Here is a 20,725-nt window from a genome sequence, read left to right on the forward strand (position 1 = left end):
CAACATATGCGGACTCTGATCACAAGCAGCCAACTTGGGCTTCTCTCCAGTTAGGGGCATATGGTGAGGTCACAGTGGCTGAAAGGGCTGAGACACAAGATTGGATTTCAGAGCAAGGGAGAGAGAGCCCATCAAATGCAGGTGCACAGAAATTAGGAGATCAGAAAAACTCCAGGCATTTATGCTGCCTTTACAGTGTTTCCCCACTCCTATGCTCAGTGACTTGTCAGCACACCTAAAACTGGGTGTTTGATAAGGGAAGAGCAGCAAAGAACGAAATATGTTCACATCAGAACTATGAATTTGGCCAAATGTATCATTTTATGATAAATGAATGAATCATTTTACACAGAGTAGTTTATGATTAGTGAGACATCGAGGAAAAGTGCTGCCGAGAGCTGACCGAGCAGTAGGGCCTCTCCATCCATGACGGTGAGGGGGCACTGTCCGGGCAGCCTGATGTCATTCTGCTTTGCTTTGGGTTGGGCCTGGGTAGAGTGTGGCTGGGGCTGACAGGAATGAGATGATGCTGGTTGTGAAAGCAGGAGTACATAATTTACATACAGTTCCCCATCCAGTCAGGAATTACAGTTCAGGTGAATGCTGTAGCTTTCTTGTGGTACAGAATTCAGGATATAAAATACATTTTATACCAGAAAGTAATATGCTGCAACTTTGACCCAATTCACCAACCACTGAAGTCCATTAAGAAACAAAAGAAATTTGTCTTTATAAAGAGAATCAACTAATTGAGGTTAGGATTTCCAGAACAGACGGAGAGCTAGGACTCCAGTTAAAGGAGCCTCCCAACCCCACACGTGGAGCAGAGGAACTGAAATAGAAAGGACATGAATTCATTTTGCTTTGCACCACAGAAGCACCATCTGACAAGTCAAACAGCTGTCCAAATGAAAAAACATATGCACAGCTCAAAAGGTAAACATTTAACTAGAGGTATTCGAAGTATTATGTGAGCTTAAGAGAGAGAGACATAGAGAAACTGAGATAGAGGAAAACTGGGGTCCTGGCTTTGGGAAAATACATATATTTAAAACACACACACACACACACACACACACACACACACATTTTAAACCTACAGACATGAAAAGGGTCTCTAAAACACTTAGCAGGAGATGTGGCCTCAATATTTTGTTCCCCACAATCTAATGTTCAAAAGGCACTACTGGTTGCTTTTTTGTTTACTTTGCAACCCAATATAGTCAATCAAACACTAGGAGAATCCACCTTTTCCCTTTTGTTTCAATGGTTAAACACCTAAATAAAAACAATTGTTCTCTGCTATTAAATTAAAAATTATAGTAAGGAACAAAAGTAAAAAAACATAGTTAATAAAAAAAAAAATAACCCACCAATGATTCAAGTTATTAGATGGCATAGAAGAACCTCTGGTTCATTAGGAAATGTCACCTGCCAGCAGCTAAGTTTTGGACCAAGTCTTACATCGCTGTCCTGGCCAAACTATGACAAAGCGGAGAAATTGCTTAAGCAAAAACAAGGACAATAAAAACAAAGGTTTTCTAAATTACTGTTGCCCGTGTCATTAAATTTCATATTGTGCATGGAATATAAATACATCACTTTGTTCTGCATGACAAGCAGAAGTGAGCATTCATACATTACTCAGCCACTTAATTAAGTGCCTGGGATATTTGCAGTTAGCAGAAACTAATAAGGGAATCACATTTAAATTCAAATCACTCCTCAGGGTAGCTGTCTGCAACATAAGCAAAGCTTACTGGGTAGATGTTCCACTAAATGCTCAGCTAAAAGCTTAGATTCACTGTATTTGGGAATAAAAAATAATTCTACTTGTGATTAAAGGTGAGAGTAAAATAAACAGTTCTGTTAGGGATTTTTGACTGATGTTTTATTTTCCCTGTTTTAAATAACCATTTTGTCTCTTACTTTGTCTACTAGAACAAGGGTATGATTTAGGGCTTTGCCAGCATAGAGAGGAGGTTCCATAAAAAACAAATGACTACGCTGACCCTTTCCATGGCAGCTTTTCAACAAACCTGACAGTAACAGTCCTGCATCACAGACAGTAAACAACAAAATTATAAAGTCCCCATTCAGAAAAAGCAAGCAGGAAACAAAGCGATGGAGGGTCATGAAAGGCCAAGAAAGGGGAGGAGAGGGGAGGAGAAAATTCACATTTTTATGTCAAGGAGCCAAGAACCCAGTATTCCAAACTCTGAGCGATTGCTCCTCCCCTAGTCACTGCCCAAGAGTGGGTTTATTTTTAGTCATTCTTCTTTATAAATTTTAACTTTTCTAGACTAAAACAGTCCCATATGGTTTCAAATCTGCCCTTGATTCCAAACAGCCTCCACACTGAGCTTCTTCAAAATTTCAAAGCCATCTGGACGCCAGTGGTACAAATGACCTCTCCAATTCCTCCTTTACAAAGTGTGGTTTACAGCTTTGGAAAATGGATTCTCAGTCCCCTAACTAATCACTTATTAAGAGCAGAGGTAGAGATACACGAAAGACCCTGTCACTTGAAGAGAAATAATTTCTAACCTAAGGTACTTACGGAAAAGTGAGTGGAATCACTTAGATTCAGATTGTACACCCTTGTTCTTCTCCTCGCAGAAATTACATAATTTCACCTGCAATCATGCATCATTTTGCTACAGAAAACATACATTCCCTAAATTCCAGATTGCATTCCCAAGTAGAAATAAATCAAAGTAAATTTGAATATTTTAAAATTGCATTGGGAATGAACATAATATTTTTGGTTAGAAGGAAATTTGGCATCTTCTCCAAGTCATAAAATCTTTGAAGCATAAATTCTGATCATCACAATAGGTACTGTCACACAGCGTCACCTCAGATATTGTCAAGGTACCATCTGGCATTAGTTACACAGCAGTGAATAAAAAAGGTATAGGTCTAACACTCAATTCTTAAAAGTATAGAGATCAGTATTCATACCAGCATTAAGAATCACCACAAGACATACGTAGGGTATATACCAAGAGAAAAGATTTACTTTGGAAATCATTAACTTAGTTATATCTAGGAAGACATGGAGACTTAGCTTTAACTGTGTATCCTTTTACACAATTTGAATTTTTTGCCATGTATGTGTAATAATTTTCGTGGAAGGAGAGTAATTCGATTAAAGAACAAAATTTATGCCCACAGCTTTTCAAATTTTTCCCTAACCACACTTGTCAAATAACTCAGTTTGAAAGCACCTATAAATATGTATATGCATCTACTGAACTCCATCCTACCATTATGAATGATAGCCTTCTCAGTCTGTAACCACTCTCTTACCCCAATCTGCCAAATGACGTGCCTCTGGAGTCATGTCCTATTAGATCACCTACATTCTTGATGGAATTTTGAGAATGATCTCTTATTTGAGTCATGAGTAAAATTCTTTTAGACACTTGAATATTTAGAATAGATTTTTAAAAGTTGCAAAGTCAAATATGTGTAGCCTATTATCACAAATAATGCCAAAAATATGAAAAGATTCACACAATAAGTTTATTTATCCCTAATGTCATAGATAAATGTGAGGCTATTTAGGGACTCCATTATATTTATAAAGTGGAGGTTCAGGTTCCTTCCATTATTTAACTCAGGCACATTATTCTAGGGCCTTGGTCTCCTCCACAATCAGCCAGCAGACAATTTAAAAGAGAGTATGGAGACTACCATGAGTTATTTTATATGCACCAAGCATGGAACTGGTGTTCATCACTTCTAACCACATTGTACTGGCATCATTCAGACACTTGGGACCAGCTATCTACAAGGGAAATATAATTTAATAGTTTACTTAGGGGAAAAAATTTAGTGAACACCACAGTAGATTGGATTGTTCTCACATTTTCACTTTCCATGTATCTATACCTTTTGTCATATGATTTTAGAGTACTTTTCAGGGGTGTTTGCACTATATATTTCCTCATCTCATCAATATTGGCTTTGGCTAGGGGTGCCTGAGTGGTTCTGTTGGTTAAGTATCTGCCTTAGGCTCAGATCATGATTGGGCATCCTGGGATCAAGGCCCACATTGGGCTCCCTGCTCAGTGGGAAGTCTGCTTCTCCCTCTCCCTCTGTTGCATCCTCCCCATGCCCTCTATCTCACACGCTCTCTCTCAAATAAATAAGTAAAATGTTCAAAAGACAAAACAAAACAAAAACATTGGCTTTGGCTATATGATTTTTTTTGGTCAAAGGAAATGTTAGCAGAAGAATGAAAGCAAAAATTTTAATATGGTTAGGGATTTTTGGCCTGCCCTTGCATTCTTTTCTTAACCTTGATAAGAGCATGCCCTGAGGAGGATGAGAGACATGTGAAATAGACCAAAACCTGAGCAGACATGAGTCTGGAAGCAAGCCCAGCCAACCCACAGTCTGAATCAGAGCGACTCATTTTAGCCCAACCTAAATCAGCCCGCAAACCTGTGAGTGTGAGAATAAGTTTGTTGATATAAGCTACTGAGTGGGGGTAGGTGGGTCTGTGGAGCTGTTTGTTATATATCATTATTATAGTAGCAGCTAACTGATACAGATACATAGTAGTCTCTGCATCAGTTGGTGTCTGTGAGTAACTATAATTTTAAAATACCTCACTGACCATAATTCTCAGGAGTATTTGCCTGTAATGCTACACCAGACATCGCTTTACTTTGATAAATATTAAGAGTATTGTGAAATCTAGTACAATTTGGTACAAGACAATGAGTTAGCCCTAAAAATGATAATCTGGATAACACATTATTATTTCACCATATTTTTTGAGGAATCTCTTGAATAATTATTTACTGGTTTTTTGTTTTTTTTTTTTTTTTTAGTTTTACTGAGGTATAATTTATATACAAAATCTGCACATATTTAATGTACACAATTTGATAAGTTTAGGTACATACATAAATCCTAAATGCCACAGAATGCTCATTTAAAAACTGGATACATTTGTAAGAGGTTAATAATTATCTCAAAGTCATTTACAATAGAGTTAGAAAGATAGTATCTATCTTGACTATTCTAACTGTAGATGATCATCCAGAGACTGATTTTTTTGTCTGTGAATTATCTAGGTTTCTTCTCTTTGTGCCTGCTTTAGAACATTTATTTCACAGCTGGTTAGAACTTTCAACAAAAGATGATCAGAAGCAGAAAAGATTTTGTTATACCAACCATGAACTAAATAATATCAAGCATTTAAAATATCTTGCCTCATTAAGCCCTTAAAATGTTCCTGTGCAGTATTTATCTTTTTCCCCATTAATAGATGAACCTTCTAGTTTTATTAATTTTTCCAGTGTTATATCCTACTAATATATGAAAGAGGTTGAGGGCCAGGCTTAAAACAAAGGTAGTCTTTCTCAAGTGTTCATGTTTCCTCCACTACACCAGGCTGTCTTCACAAGTAATGTACATTCAGTAACTAAAGGGAGCTCAAATTAAGTTTTGGGATAAGCAGGGAAAATACATACAGATATTTGTGATTTAGCTTTATTTTCTTAATTAGCCAATAAAATTTCATAACAGTGCTTAACCTATATAAAAGAAAATCATTTGTTAGCATATTATTTTTGGCAAAACGAAGATTAATTTATAGAATAAGAATCCGTGAATTTCAAACCCTGAATTCACAACTTGTTATAAGTGAGTGTAAGAAGATATTGAAAGAATTTCCTCGATCCTTCTCCTAAAACTTTACATAAGAGAGACTAAGTTTATATATGGTATAATTATAAAGAAAGTGGCTTCAAATTTTAGAAGATTTTAAGCTTCCTAATTGGAAGTTGTATGTTTAGTCCATATAACAAAGTAGTAAATTTTTTTTAAAGATTTTATTTATTTATTTGACAGAGACAGATCACAAGTAGGCAGAGAGGCAGGCAGAGAGAGAGAGAGGGAAGCAGGCTCCCTGCTGAGCAGAGAGCCCTACGAGGGGCTCGATCCCAGCACCCCGAGACCATGACTCGAGCCGAAGGCAGAGGCCCAATCCACTGAGTCACCCAGGTGCCCCCAAAGAAGTAAATTTTAAGAGATGTTCTGTACCTGAAATATTTGGTCAAAGAGTATCATCATTTCCCTTAACCTCTGATTCATTTACTTTAATAATCTCACCAGGACAAAATAAAACAGCTGCTCAAAATGAGTGTTGTCTAAATTCTTATACAAGTCAACTAAATTGTTAAGTCAACAAAGAATGGTGAGTTCCTACAAGGATTTAAGAATAAGAGTGCAACAGTGACTGGAATGGGAACAACATTCAACATTTCATGAGCTCACTGGAATTCATGACACCTGCTCCACCTATTGAGTCAGCTTATGGTGGGTGGGTATTGGAAAGGGAAAAGTGGGTGACAAATGCAATTTCCAAGCACCAAAATAGGTTCTAGCACATTTAGCTCATAAGATTTCTTCTATTTAATTCTTCTAAGGAAAATTTGGAATAAAAATGTTTACCACACAAAGTTTTTATAAAAGAATACTTTTATGAGTTAGGATGTAATCCTTGTTTCTATTGCAACATAACTTCAAAATGTAAAGCTATTTAGATTTCTAATTCCAATTTCAATTATAAACAGTACAGAAGATTCACTTTTCTCCTAAAATAAGTTTTCAACTTTTTAGTAAAGAATCATCAACCAGGTGACAAATCAACTTTAAATATACTTTAAATCAGCCTATAACTGGAAGTAAGCTCTTTTTGCCCCAAGTGCAGACATGTTATCTTTTACCTAATTTTTCTTGTTGAAATTTTAAAAGTAGATCAAATTCTTAGCATACTTTCTCATTCAATTATAAATCTGTGGGTAAGAATTATTACAAAAAAATCTTGTCATTTGTAACAACACGGATGGGGTATAATGCTAAATGAAATAAGTTAGAGAAAGACAAATACCTGACAATTTCACTTATATGTGGAATTAAAGAAACAAAACAGATAAATAAACAAAAGAAGAGATGGACAAAAAGCCAGACTCTTAAATACAGAGAACAAATTGGTGGTTGCCAGAGGGAAGGGGAGTTGGGTGAACTAATGGATGAAATAGATAATAGGGATGAAGAGTACACTTACCTTGATCAGCACTGAGAAATGTATAGAATTATGGAATCATTATACTGTATACCTGAAACTAATATAACACTGAAAGTTAATTATACTTCAGTTTTATAAATTATTAAAATTAAATAGTATCAGAAATGCTCATTCTCTAAATGTTCATTCCTGTATTTGTGCACTTTTCTGAAGACTCAAAACAAAATGAAACCCAGTATTGGCCTTGCTTTTAATATTTTTTTCAATATGACTTTTTGGGATATTGAGGTCTTTGCCTCTTCAAGACAATGCTGAATACATGCATTTATATTACAGCACAGTGTAAAGCTCACTATTTCTCTCAATTTCCATGTTAACTACTTTCCATTTCTATTGTGTATTAAGTCGAATACATCATAAATACACAATTAAACCTCTCTTTCTTGAACAAATGTTACTCTCATTGTATATTATAAAGGTAAATTATTTGGGGTACTTGGGTGGCTCAGTCAGTTAAGCATCTGCCTTTGGCTCAGGTCATGATCCCAGAATCCTGGGATGGAGCCCCCACATCTGGTGCCCTGCTCAGTGGGGAGTCTGCTTCTCCCTCACTCTGCCTCTTCCCTGGCTTATGTACTCTCCATCTCTTTCTCTCTCTCTCTCCCTCACTCACTCTCTCAAATAAATAAATAAATAAATAAAATCTTTTTAAAAAATAAAAATAAAGGTAACTGACTTAAGCAATTCAAAAAAGTCAGGTTTATCTCTTCAAGTTTGTCACTGAAAATACTCTGATATCTAAAACCCCCAGAAGTATTAATCATGTCATTGTGTATAAAATTCACTTGAACTTTATGACTAGTAAAAACATATGATTGTTTTGTATAATTATATAATTGATAATTATTGTCAAAAGTGTGTAAAATAAAAACAAAAATCTATAATAATCTGCCAACCAACACCTAAAGATAATTATCTTTCAATGGAATGTCAATAAATATATATGAATAATTTATATTTACATATGTATAAATGTGTCTGTATAATTGGGATTATCCATTATAATCTGTTTTATAAACTTCTCAATGTGTGTTATTACTTTTTATCCTAGTGATTTGAAAGACATATTTTTATTTTAATCTACTATGCTTATATTTAGTTCATATTATTTTGTCTGGTTATCAGTAATAACAATAAAAATTTATTAAACTGCCAAACATAGCATCTAATATTTAGTATGCCAATCCTCATAATCCTTTCCCATTGACTACCTTCTTTTCCCATGTTTAAAAAAAAATGTGAAATGTCAGCTTCTTATAATTACTTTTATGGAATCATCTTTTTTCAAACTTGAAATTTTTCTTTGAAAACTGCATTAATTTGTAAGACAGATCTTTATTTAATTGGCTTCAATCCCTTGGTAGAAGCAACTTATTCCTTCATCAAGTCATGATTTTTATGCCTTTATTTGAATGTATTCTTTAGCAAAAGGATATAAGAAATTGGAGAATACTTTTCTGTTGTCTTCTCACAGAGAGAATTCTTACATTTAAGGAAAATCTCTGGATGCTAATCCAAATCTTTCATATGAGAAATATGAAATCAGTGTGATTATCTTTTTCCTTTTTTCTGAACCTATTTTCTATTCCTAACTGGATGCCTCTCGTCTTTTAAATTTATTTTTAAATGTAAAATAATCCAGCATATGTGTAAATAAAAACTTCTTAAGTGAATTTTGACTAACAGTAATCCTTTTCAATTCAAAGATCCAAGTCTTTCCAAGTTAGGATAGTATACTGTAATTATTTAATTATGACATCTCCATCAGTTATTATTTTTCAATCTGGAACTTTAAAAACATATATAACTTTAAATAAACATATATATACTATATCATATCATGTCATATCATATCATATATCATATCATTTATGTTTTGGGTCTCTCTTCCACGTCACATCTTTTCTTTTTGAGTTAGGAGAATTTTCTGCAGTTTTTCATCTTTACTGGTTTAATTTTTCAGCATAATCATGACTATTAGTCATTGCTCTCATTGTTTTAATTAACAATTTTGATTCAGTTTCATGCACTGTGCACTTTTTCTTATCTCATACTCCCCACTTTTCCTTTTTTATTGAAGTATAATCAACACACAATTTTCTGTCCCTTTCAGGTACACATTATTGTGATTCAATATTTTTATATATTATAAAATGATCCCCACCATAAATCTATTTACCATCTGTCACCATACAAAGGTATTACAATATTATTAACTATATATCCTATGTTGTATATTATGTCTCCGTGACTTGTTTTATAACTGGAAGTTTGTGACTCTTAATTCCATTCACTTATTTGCCTGCCCTCCAAACCACTCCCCTCTCTGGTAACCAACGGTTTGTTTCCTGTATTTATGAGTCTATTTCTGTTTTGTTTTGTTTGTTAATGTTATGGTTTGTAGATTCTACATATAAATGAAATCATATGGTATTTCTCTTTCTCTGGCTTATTTCACTTAGCATAATTTAGAACACAACTTTTTAAAAATTCTCTAAATGTTTATTCTGTTTCTTGAGTAAGTCCATTTGGTAGGGGAAAAACATGCTATGGTTTTTCTGAAAAGTTCCTATTCCAGTGGGAAACTGAGAATACAGAAAGATAAAATGTGTGTTCACACACTCACAGACCTCAAAGGCTCAGAGGGAACTGTATTGTTAAGGCTGACCATGGTCTTAATCAATGTGCTATTAACCCATATTTCCTTGGGATGATCTTTTTCATCATTTGTCTCTCTCACTTGAGATTATATAACCTCTGGCTTCAGACAGATAGATGTAGATATAGAGATAGACAGATACAGATAATAGATAGTACTTAATAAATATCAATGATTATGATAATGATGATGTACAGCAGAAATCATGATTTTAGAACACTATTAAATAACATTCAATCCAGAAAAGAAACTTACAAAGAGTGAATGATACTGACATTGCTATTGTTACATATGTTCACTTTACTTGAAGGGACAATTAACAGGTTTTTTTTGTTTTTTCCAAATACCCAGTAAAAGAAAATAATTGAGCTCATTTGATAGCTGCTATAAAACACAAAATAGTGAAAAAATACAATTGGAATAGTGAATCTAAACTTTCAGGCGATAAGAATTATTTGAGTCATTCACAGAATATAACGTACAGTGTGTATATATAAAATCAATTTATAAAAGTGATTTCAAAATGTGTTCCTAGATCATAAGTGTCCCTTTAATTAATCAGAATACTCATAATAAAAAGTCTTTGGCAGCCAAACTTGTAATAATTCTTTCTGAATAGAGATTTAATTATTTGTAAAAGCAGTGGTTAGCTAACCATTGCCTAAGTGAATAAATGCCATCAACACAAGCCTTCCATGTAATTTGCACTGCATTAACAGTCCTCATTTTTTTTATCATAAACAACTTTTTACTAAAAAGTCATTGTGGACATAGCATTAACATTATGCTGGTTGTTACAGATGTTATAAACTGTATTTTCTCAGGAGTAGGTGGGAGTTGGTAGGTGGACCAAGGGCAAGAATGAACAAAAAGTGAGTCTTCTAGTATTTCTGGGATTCACTTAAAGCAGCTGGTGATATTGGAATTCCATCTGCAATGTTATTTGTTTGAAACTACTGGTTTCTAGTTGGAGAAAATCACACACATTTTCCTAGAATTATGAAGATCTATGAGAGTTCTAGTATAGAAACAGACATTTCCCTGTCAAGATATGTCTACTATCTATCTCTTATATTACTGCTTAATTCTTCAGAAGTAAAACAGTCTAAATTTAGAAATCCTGACTTTATTTATGTATTTATTTTACATATAGTGTTATGGTCTAAATCTATTAATGGCTTATGTCTCATGCTTTAGAAGTATCTGTTGTCACTTCATTTGTGAAACTTGACATTGGGTTTAAAACATAGAAATCTTATGAAGCTCAAACACACGTTTCTATAATGAGACTACAACCAACTGGTCTGTTCCTGCTATTCACTTTTGATATGTCTCACTATAGTGGTTATTTTTTTTCTTAACCCTAGTGCCACACTGTACCACTTATGTTTAGTCCCACTTAACTTATTTTTGGCCATCAAATAGCACATAGGTGAGTAGTTAAAAAATATTTTTGAAATTGGGCTTAGATAAGATAGTTCAATGTAAAAGCTGGGTAAGGCACTATTACTGCAACTGAAAATAGTTTTTAACCCTAGACCTGGTTGCTTGAATGACAGCTTAAACAGAGAGACAAGAAATAACCACAACATAATGTTTATGTGAATAAATGGTGAGAACCTTCAGAGCTACTGAAAGCCTAAAAAATCTCTTAGAACTCTCCTGCTTCAGATGGCAGCTCCAGCACTGAGTTATTTCTTTTAGGAGGTTCTTTTAGTAAGCATTAGTCTATCTGCTGATAAAGAGAGACAATCCTCCACATTTCAGGAGTTTCTTGCATTATGTACATTTGTGGAATGGTATAGAGCATTAGGTAAACCTAGAACTGTATTAGTAGCATTGATGAAATCTGTGTTGGTGAGGCAGTAAGCCTATAAAGATGGAACTTAAAGGTGTAAGGCCTCCTCTGTGGAACAACTGAGCATTTACAATGAGAGACAACTCATTTCAGAGGTTAACAGAAGAGGAAACTGGATCTCAAAACGCTATTGTCCCATCTACAACTTTCCAGGGATGTCAGCAATATCCCAGTAATGAGAACTTAGTAGTTAACCCTAGAATAACCAACATAGACTATTTCATATGAGGCTCTCAGTATTTCCACCCCATTCTTTTGGTTTTATTTTTAAATTTCATGCTTAATAGAACTTTTTTAAGTACTCAAACTGGATTCTGCTACCTAGCTACTAAAACTCACCACTTGTGGGGGGGGAGGATTCTTATCCTAAATGAAATTAGTGATGAGAGCCTGTCTCACCAATCCCACACAGATTTTTCGGCATAAATCTTTGTCTAGGGGCTTAGTGGCATAAAAGCTACTCTTACTGAATGATGAAGAGTTTAAGAGTGCATGTAAATATCCACTGGGAATTGTTCCAAGATGGAGATCTAGAATATTATATACCAAAATAAATTGACGATTATTAAATTACTAAATGACCTCATTTTTTCTATTTTTATTTCTCAATGGAATTTAATGAAATCACTGTAAGCAACCATAACAAAATAGGAAAGAGGCGAGGAAACCACACATATCTATTCATTTTTTCCTATTATTTTCCTTTTTTCTGAATCCCTTTGCTTTACATTATTCAAGTTCTATGATTCATCACTGCCAAATTTCTGTCAATATCAAATACAAAATTTACTTTTGTTTGCATCCATTGACAACTCTGACAGTAAAACAGCCTCCATGTGCCCCTTCTGACACCACAAATCATTCCACAAATTGTTCTGGACTTTCTCCCTCCTCATCACTTTGACTTCATACCCCCATTATTGAATTTACCACTCTCATGCATCTGAAAGCTACAAAGACCCTAAAGACATAGGGATGCAGTTTTACCAAAACAATCTACAGTGGTCAGTGTTTTTCATTTTGTTCAATAAGTAAAAACTATAAATAATCTGAAAAGCATGAGGTAGAATAAATTAATACTCTTCTATAAAAGATACGCTTACATATTCTAGTACCTGTCTCTCAAAAATTTACTGTGCAACATTTAGCTAACCTAAAAGCTTCTATATATTTGTATGCACCATTAACAAAATGGGATCAGCAATAGTAATAAGAGTTTCTACAGAACAACTAATGAAAATTTCTCCAAAGGAATACTTGCATTTTGTAAACAAAAAGATCAATCTAAAGAAAACAGATTGGCTATTTAGATAAGAGTGCAATTATCTGAGTTATCTTTGGTCAGAGTATAACTCTTTTAAAGTAAAAAGTGTTTGGCTTAAAAATATACACCTGCTTTTATGTAAAGCTTATATATATTTTTTTTAATTTTATTTTTTATAAACATATATTTTTATCCCCAGGGATACAGGTCTGTGAATCGCCAGGTTTACAGACTTCACAGCACTCACCATAGCACATACCCTCCCCAATGTCCATAACCCCACCCTCCCAACCCCCCTCCCCCTATCAACCCTCAGTTTGTTTTGTGAGATTGAGAGTCACTTATGGTTTGTCTCCCTCCCAATCCCATCTTGTTTCATTTACTCCTCTCCTACCCCCTTAACCCCCATGTTGCATCTCCCCTCCCTCGTATCAGGGAGATCATATGATAGTTGTCTTTTTCCGATTGACTTATTTCGCTAAGCATGATACCCTCTAGTTCCATCCACGTCGTCGCAAATGGCAAGATTTCATTTCTTTTGATGGCTGCATAGTATTCCATTGTGTATATATACCACATCTTCTTTATCCAAAGGAAACAGTTAACAAAACCAAAAGACAACTGACAGAATGGGAGAAGATATTTGCAAATGACATATCAGATAAAGGGCTAGCGTCCAAAATCTATAAAGAACTTAGCAAACTCAACACCCAAAGAACAAATAATCCAATCAAGAAATGGGCAGAAGATATGAACAGACATTTCTGCAAAGAAGACATCCAGATGGCCAACAGACACATGAAAAAGTGCTCCATGTCACTCGGCATCAGGGAAATACAAATCAAAACCACAATGAGATATCACCTCACACCAGTCAGAATGGCTAAAATTAACAAGTCCGGAAATGACAGATGCTGGTGAGGATGCGGAGAAAGGGGAACCCTCCTACACTGTTAGTGGGAATGCGAGCTGGTGCAACCACTCTGGAAAACAGCATGGAGGTTCCTCAAAATGTTGAAAATAGAGCTACCCTATGACCCAGCAATTGCACTGCTGGGTATTTACCCTAAAGATACAAACGTAGTGATCTGAAGGGGCACGTGCACCCGAATGTTTATAGCAGCAATGTCTACAATAGCCAAACTATGGAAAGAACCTAGATGTCCATCAACAGACGAATGGGTAAAGCTTATATTTTTATAGCATATATTTTATAGCATATATTTTAATCATGTTAGTAAAAATAATTGCATTCAACCAAAATGGATGTTCTCTTCTTCTCATGGACTGAGAATACAAGAGCCTGCAGGAAAAAAAAAAAAGCGAGAAAGTACAACTTGGACAATAAACAATATAGATGCTTTGGTATTTCCATCCCTACATTTTACACTCCTAGGCTCCTGTCTAACCTTGTGTTTCCAAAGAGAATAGAATTTTCCCAAAGCAATACTGGTAGTTGAAGGCAATATTAAATAAATAAAGAAGTTCATTTGAATTAGAAGGAGCTATTTCCAGTAGGCAGTTCACTCAGCTCTATAGCTGTATTTGCACCCAGTACAGCCATCAACTAACACACTTCTGTTCTCTAAAGATACAGCACAGATACCTCTCTGTTTCTGAGCAGAGACTTTCCAGAAAGCTGACAGAGGACTCTCAGAGCTTTTTTAATAGGGATTGAATAAGGAAATACAAGTAATTGACCAGGGAAACGAGTAGCAAGAGAGACTGTGCTCTTAGCACAGTGATGGGCTTATAGTAGATATTCAAAAAAATGCTAAATTAGGTAATAAAAACCATTCTGATATCTTATATATTCTATAATCAGAGTCACTGGCTTAAGAATTTTTCATCTCTCTTTGTCCTTAATAATCCTCAAGACTTTCAGGATGAATTAACATACAGACCTACATCTATATCATACACATCTACAATTGAGTTCATTAACATTTGGGGAATTGTAATAATATTACGCATAACTACTAGTTTCAATTTATAGCATAACTAATATTGCAAAGTGCTTTCATACCAGTGATATGCACAATCACAAATACTCTTTTTTGTGTTTAGAAAATCATGTTGGCAGCTCCCTTTGCTGCTTATTCTACAAGCTACTCCAAATTTATCAGGGAAGTCCCTGGAACACAACAAAGGCACAAAACATTACCCTCCTAGAACATAGTTCCACTGCTAGGGGAATAAAACTTTTAGTGAAAGAAGTAAAAATAAAACTCCTTGCAATTTCTCTAATTTCCCCTAACAGCTGTGGCAAAAGGAGGGAAAATAAAGTCTGCAGCTACATAATTCTCTGCTTGAAATCTGTCTTGGGTTTGAAGAACCTAAAGAAATAAAATGGATATAACATTTACTGAGTATCTATGGACAGTGCACACTTCATAGCTTATATATTATAAATTTAGCCATTCCATTAGGCCTGTGAGAAAAGTGGTATTAACCCCATATTACCAGTGATGAGACTTTGCTCAAATAGGTTAGGTTAATCTGTTTAGGATCACACCATCAGTAAAAAGGAGGGCTGACCCAGTGGTAGCTCTTGCCGGTGAAGTACCCTGGCTCAGAAGCAAGCAGCAACAGTTTGAGCTTATTCTGGCTTCTGTGAGTTATGGAAAGAGAAGCTGGGTTCCTCTTCAGAACTCTAAGTAAAACTTTGAAGTTTTTTTTTTTTTTTCTTATCTAATGCAAAACTATCAACTAATAAGAGAGAACAGAATGAGAACTTTTCTTGAGAGAAGCAGAGGGGTGCCTGCTTGGCTCAGTCAGTTGGGTGACTCTTGATTTTGGCTCAAATCAAGAACTCAGGATTATGGGATGCAGCCCACATCTGGCTCTGTGCTCAATGGGGAGTCTGCTTCTCTCCTTCTTCCTTTGCCCCTCCCCCTCACTCCTATGAGTGTGCGGTCTCTCTCTCCCAAATAAAGAAATCTTAAAAAAAAAAAAAAAAGGAAGGAAGGAAGGAAGGAGTGAGCCGGAGAAAGAGAAAAAAGTAGGGAGTTCTAACCCTCGGGACATCTGCCTTGGGAGATATAAAGGAAAAAAAAAAAAGGATAGCATTGATATAGGAAAGATGTTGGAGTCTGGAGCTGATGGACGAGAAAGAATTCTTGAGATGTCTTTGGTGCAAAAAGGTGGTTTATTAAATAAAGCACAGGGACAGGACCTGTGGGCAGAAAGAGCTGCACTGCAGTCAGGAGGAATGTCCCATTATATACTTCCAAGTTGGGAGTGGGTTAAGGATAGCTTATCTCCAAGGAATTTTGGAAGCAAGGTTTCCAGGACCTTGAGAGGGGCTAGCTATTGTTAGGAAAAAGTCACTTATTACTGTCCAACAAAACCTTAGTCATGAGACCCTTCTGATGTATATGCGTGGGCCATATGCCTAAGGGATGATTGCCAGCATATACCTTCGAGGGTAGAGATAAGGGAAGTTTCCAAAGGAATTTTTATATGTTAAAGTAGACTCACAGGATCCTGGGGGTCAGCTAAGACTGCCTTTTGCCCTTAGCAAAGTATTAATATCAAGGCAACTGAGGTCCTGAAGGAATGTCACTCTGCCTGTTTCAAGGACTTGTCAGTGGGCTGTAGGTAGTAAGGAAATTCAGTTTTTATTTTGCCTTTCTTTCCCACATCAGCATGAAGGCTCCTTTCCTTTCTGAAGGACTACATCAATCAAAGCAAAAATGTGCCCCAAAGCTCTAAGGCCTCAAAAAGAGAATTTAAGATGAGCCAATTTCCTCACTGTTCATATTTATCAACTGATTAATAATTTAGTGATTAAAATACCTAGAATAGAAATATTGGAATTATTTAAGTGGCTTTAGAAATCAAAGCTTTTAGGCTGAACTACGTTGAAAATGCCATTTTTGTAGGTCAAAAATGGTTGAATAATGTCAATTTCATATAGTCAAATTTAATGTATTATTAAATTATTAATGCCAATCTAAACATAGAAGACCCAAATAATGAGTATTCAAACTTACTAATAACCCAGGATCATTTTAAGATACAGTTTTAGACCTCCAAATATCTCTAGTAAGCCAATTTGCAGGTGGATCACTCCAAAAGGGCAGTAGCCCAGAGCTCTGAAATATTATTCAGGAAATAGTCCTTTGCCATGACAGAAATTTGACACACTGCAAAGCAAAACACATGTGACCAAAGTTCTACTTCCCCATGCCATGGCAGTTTTTCAGGCTAAGCTAGCTGATTTGTGCAAAACTATTCTCACAGCTGTGGCAAAGCTTTAGTTAGGATCACAGTATAATTTATATTCAGCCAATAATTGTGTGAAAGAACAGATTTAATTTTTAAAGGGCAGGCCTTTGAGGTTTTAGCATAACTAAGCCTGAATTAACATGTTTGCAATAAGGGCTGAAGCAAGCTGCTCACTATACTGGCCAATTTCCGTATACAAGCAACCCCCTTGGGTTTTCTACCACATGCTTGATAGGCCTGTTCTCCATGGCAAAGACAGAATATATCCTGTAGGCTCCCTATGCAGCAAGAGGCTGAAAGAGCATTTAAACTTGATCCTTGCAGCCAAGAGGGAAATTCAAAGCTTTCCAATTTCAGGAGAAGAGTTGGAATGAAATTCAGCTGATATCACTGTCGTGCTTAGAAGAACGAAGAGGCAGACAAGCCCAAGAGGAGACAGTCACAACGAACAAGAACTCTGGATCTCTAAAGTGGAAATCTACTGCCAAGTCCTCATCATCTAACACTATTGTGTTAGTTAGATAAACCCAGGTTCTCCACAGATGGGCACTTATAGAATGTTTTCCCTTCAGAATACACTGGCAACTGAAACTTTTTTTGCTTTCCTTCTTTCTCTAAAATTTAAAGAGCACAAATAGTGTGCTAGACACTATCTTGGATACTAGATCCAGATCCCAGATATTGGAAAACCAGAGAAGAAACCTACGAAAATTAAGAATCATGTCACCATGGGAATGCAGGAAAGATGTTGGGTGGACAATATGCCCAATGTAGAAAAATTCCAATAAGGATAACAGATCTCAAGTGTACAGGGTCCAGGAAATTAAGACATCATCCAAGTAAATTCAAAAAAGGGTGTTGTTAAGAGTTTTGTTTCTTCTTAAAGAGATACACACTTTGACAGTTTTCCTACATCTTAATTCCTCTACCTAAACTCTTACATTCTTTCCCTTGATCCTACTTAAGGACAGAACCCTTGAAAATACTTCTCTTAAAGAATAGACTCATCTTTTCACCTGTAGTTTCTTTATAATGGCCCTATGTCTTTTATACATACCATTATGAATTAGGAAACTAAAGCATAATGGAGAAGTGGTGAATAAAGTTAGTGTGAAGAGACTTCAGGATTGTACCTCAGAGCTCCCCAAAATACATAACATTTCTTTTCCCCATTCTGATTGAAATCATATACATATTAACTTGATTAGAGATACATGTTTTCAAAGGAAGGGAGGGTATATGGGTAAAACACAAGGGAAAGTATCCTAACGTCCTCTATATTCAGCCCTATCTGTGACCTTTGAAAATTCTATTAATATATTTCCCACCAAGAGACGAAACTAGAAACTGATTATGTTACAGATTAAATTATGCATGATTTAAAAGAAACTTTTTCTTTTCCTTTTATTTTAAAGATTTATTTATTTATTTACTTGACAGAGAAAAAGAGGGACAGAGAGCAAAAGCAGGAGGAACAGCAGAGGGAGAGGGAGAAGCAGGCTCTCTGTTGATCAGAGAGTCTGATGTGGGGCATGAACCCATGAACCTATGACCCAAGCCAAAGGCAGATGCCCAAAAGACTGAACCACCCAGGTTCCCCAAACTTTTTCTTTTCTAAAATACAGTTAATAAAAATTGGTTTTCCCAAGTTTCCCTATATTCACTTCTTTATGCAATGTACTTTTTGAGTAATAGCTTAGACACTGTGGTGTATATATGAAATTTTTCCAAGTCTAGTAATTTTCCCAATCTTTTGCTAAAGCATCCAAATGATCCTTTAGAAAGCAAGAATACATTGTATGTTTTATTCTCAATATCTCCTTCTACTTGTATTCTTAACCATGGCAGTTCTTCCAGTAGTAAGCAGAGAACACTTTCCTACCTCACTGATGAAGTGTTGGCTATGCTATTTGCTTTGGTCAACAGAATGATAGCAGATATGACAGAGATGCTTCAAAGATACTTGTGTCAGTGTCCTCTGTGTCTTTCAGCTATTGGCATGAAAACAGATGTCCCTCTGCCATCCACAAGCCCCAGAAAAATAATAGGGGAACAGAGCTAAAACAACATCTGTCCTGGAGCCAAGTCAGATAAGCCCAGCCAAGATCAGCCAAACCCAGCCAACTCACTGAGACATGAACAGAAATAATTATCATTATATGATGAGGAGATTCTGTGGCTGTTTATGTAGTATCACCGCTACTGCGTCTAATAGATACAAAAACCAAGCTTTCCCTTTGGTCTTTGTGAGACTTTCTGTAAAGATTCTCTGCTTCCACTAGGTAAGAGATGGACATATGACCAAAGCTAGGTCAGTCTAATTTCTCTCCAAAGAATATCAATCAGCCTGAGTGACAAAGATTAAAAAGAGCTGAGCTGTTTCATCCTGTGAGTTCTGAAGAAACTATACAACAGTTCTTAAAACCTAAATGCCTGAAACTACTTGATTTTTCAAAACCTACTTCTTCAGGTTTCTCCTTTAATCTACTTAAGTTAGTACCTATCTATTAAATTCATACATTTATACTTAAGTTAGCAGTTAATTCTCTGTTGCTGATAATTGAAAAACCTTCACTCTTACAAAGACTCTATTTTTTAATACTCAAATAAATTCATTAAGTAGTAACAAATCTAGCACTGGTTGTCTTTTCCAGGAGAGAGCTGCCTAGTAAAATGGGAACTTCTCCAAAAGTGTTAAAAAGAAAAAAAAAAAATGCCTCAATATCAGATAACCTACATAAATTCTTGATTTGATAGAGAGAATGAATAAGGCCTGGCACTGACTTTTTGTCCTAGAACATTAGCAATATTGTTTTTATCCAAGAAACATTTCATAGATGTTATTCTCTTTATTTCATTATTACAGCTTTACCCTATGAAATCAAGGAATTCTCTTAAAATGGCAAATATAAATTCAGTCAAAATTATGAGAGATTTACTTCAAATAACTTACAAAAATGCTATTTATTTCAAGTAGTGGAACAAATTCTGTTTCCAGCAATATGATGATCTAAGTAATTTGAAAATCCACCTGATCCACCTGATCCCAAATAGCTAGATGTGGGAGAGCAAGACCTCAGCAGGTACAAGAAACAGTAAAAACAGGAACATGCATTTATGGCAAAACAGTAAAAACAGAACATGCATATATGGCAAAAGCTGTATGCATGTGGTAAAAGTGAACCATTTCCCCATCATTCCACACTGAAAACAGTACTTGCTAAAAACAGCAATGATGTTGGAGAATAAGGTAGTTAAGGCCTATTAAGGATGGCTCTCCCATCCTTACTAAGGGTGTAACCCCTTAGTTAACACCTCATTGCTAAAAACAGCAATGATGGTGAAGAATAAGGTAGTTAAGGCCTATTAAGGATGGCTCTCCCATCCTACCTAAGGGTGTAACCCCTTAGTTAACACCTCAACTAGGACTTATACTGAAAATCATGTACACAGTCCTTTGCTGCCCCTCAAGTGACTGCTTGCTTGAGTTGTTTTTTCCTTGCTTTGCATACTTTACATTCTAGGATAATAAAACCGAGAGCCCACCTGCACTTGGGGCTTCACCTCCATGCCTGCACTTCTTGGCTGTGCCTGGTGGTACAGCCC

The sequence above is a fragment of the Lontra canadensis genome, unplaced genomic scaffold (assembly GCF_010015895.1).
Source record: "Lontra canadensis isolate GAN:19392208 unplaced genomic scaffold, GSC_riverotter_1.0 scaffold12, whole genome shotgun sequence".
In the NCBI taxonomy this organism is placed as follows: Eukaryota; Metazoa; Chordata; class Mammalia; order Carnivora; family Mustelidae; genus Lontra; species Lontra canadensis.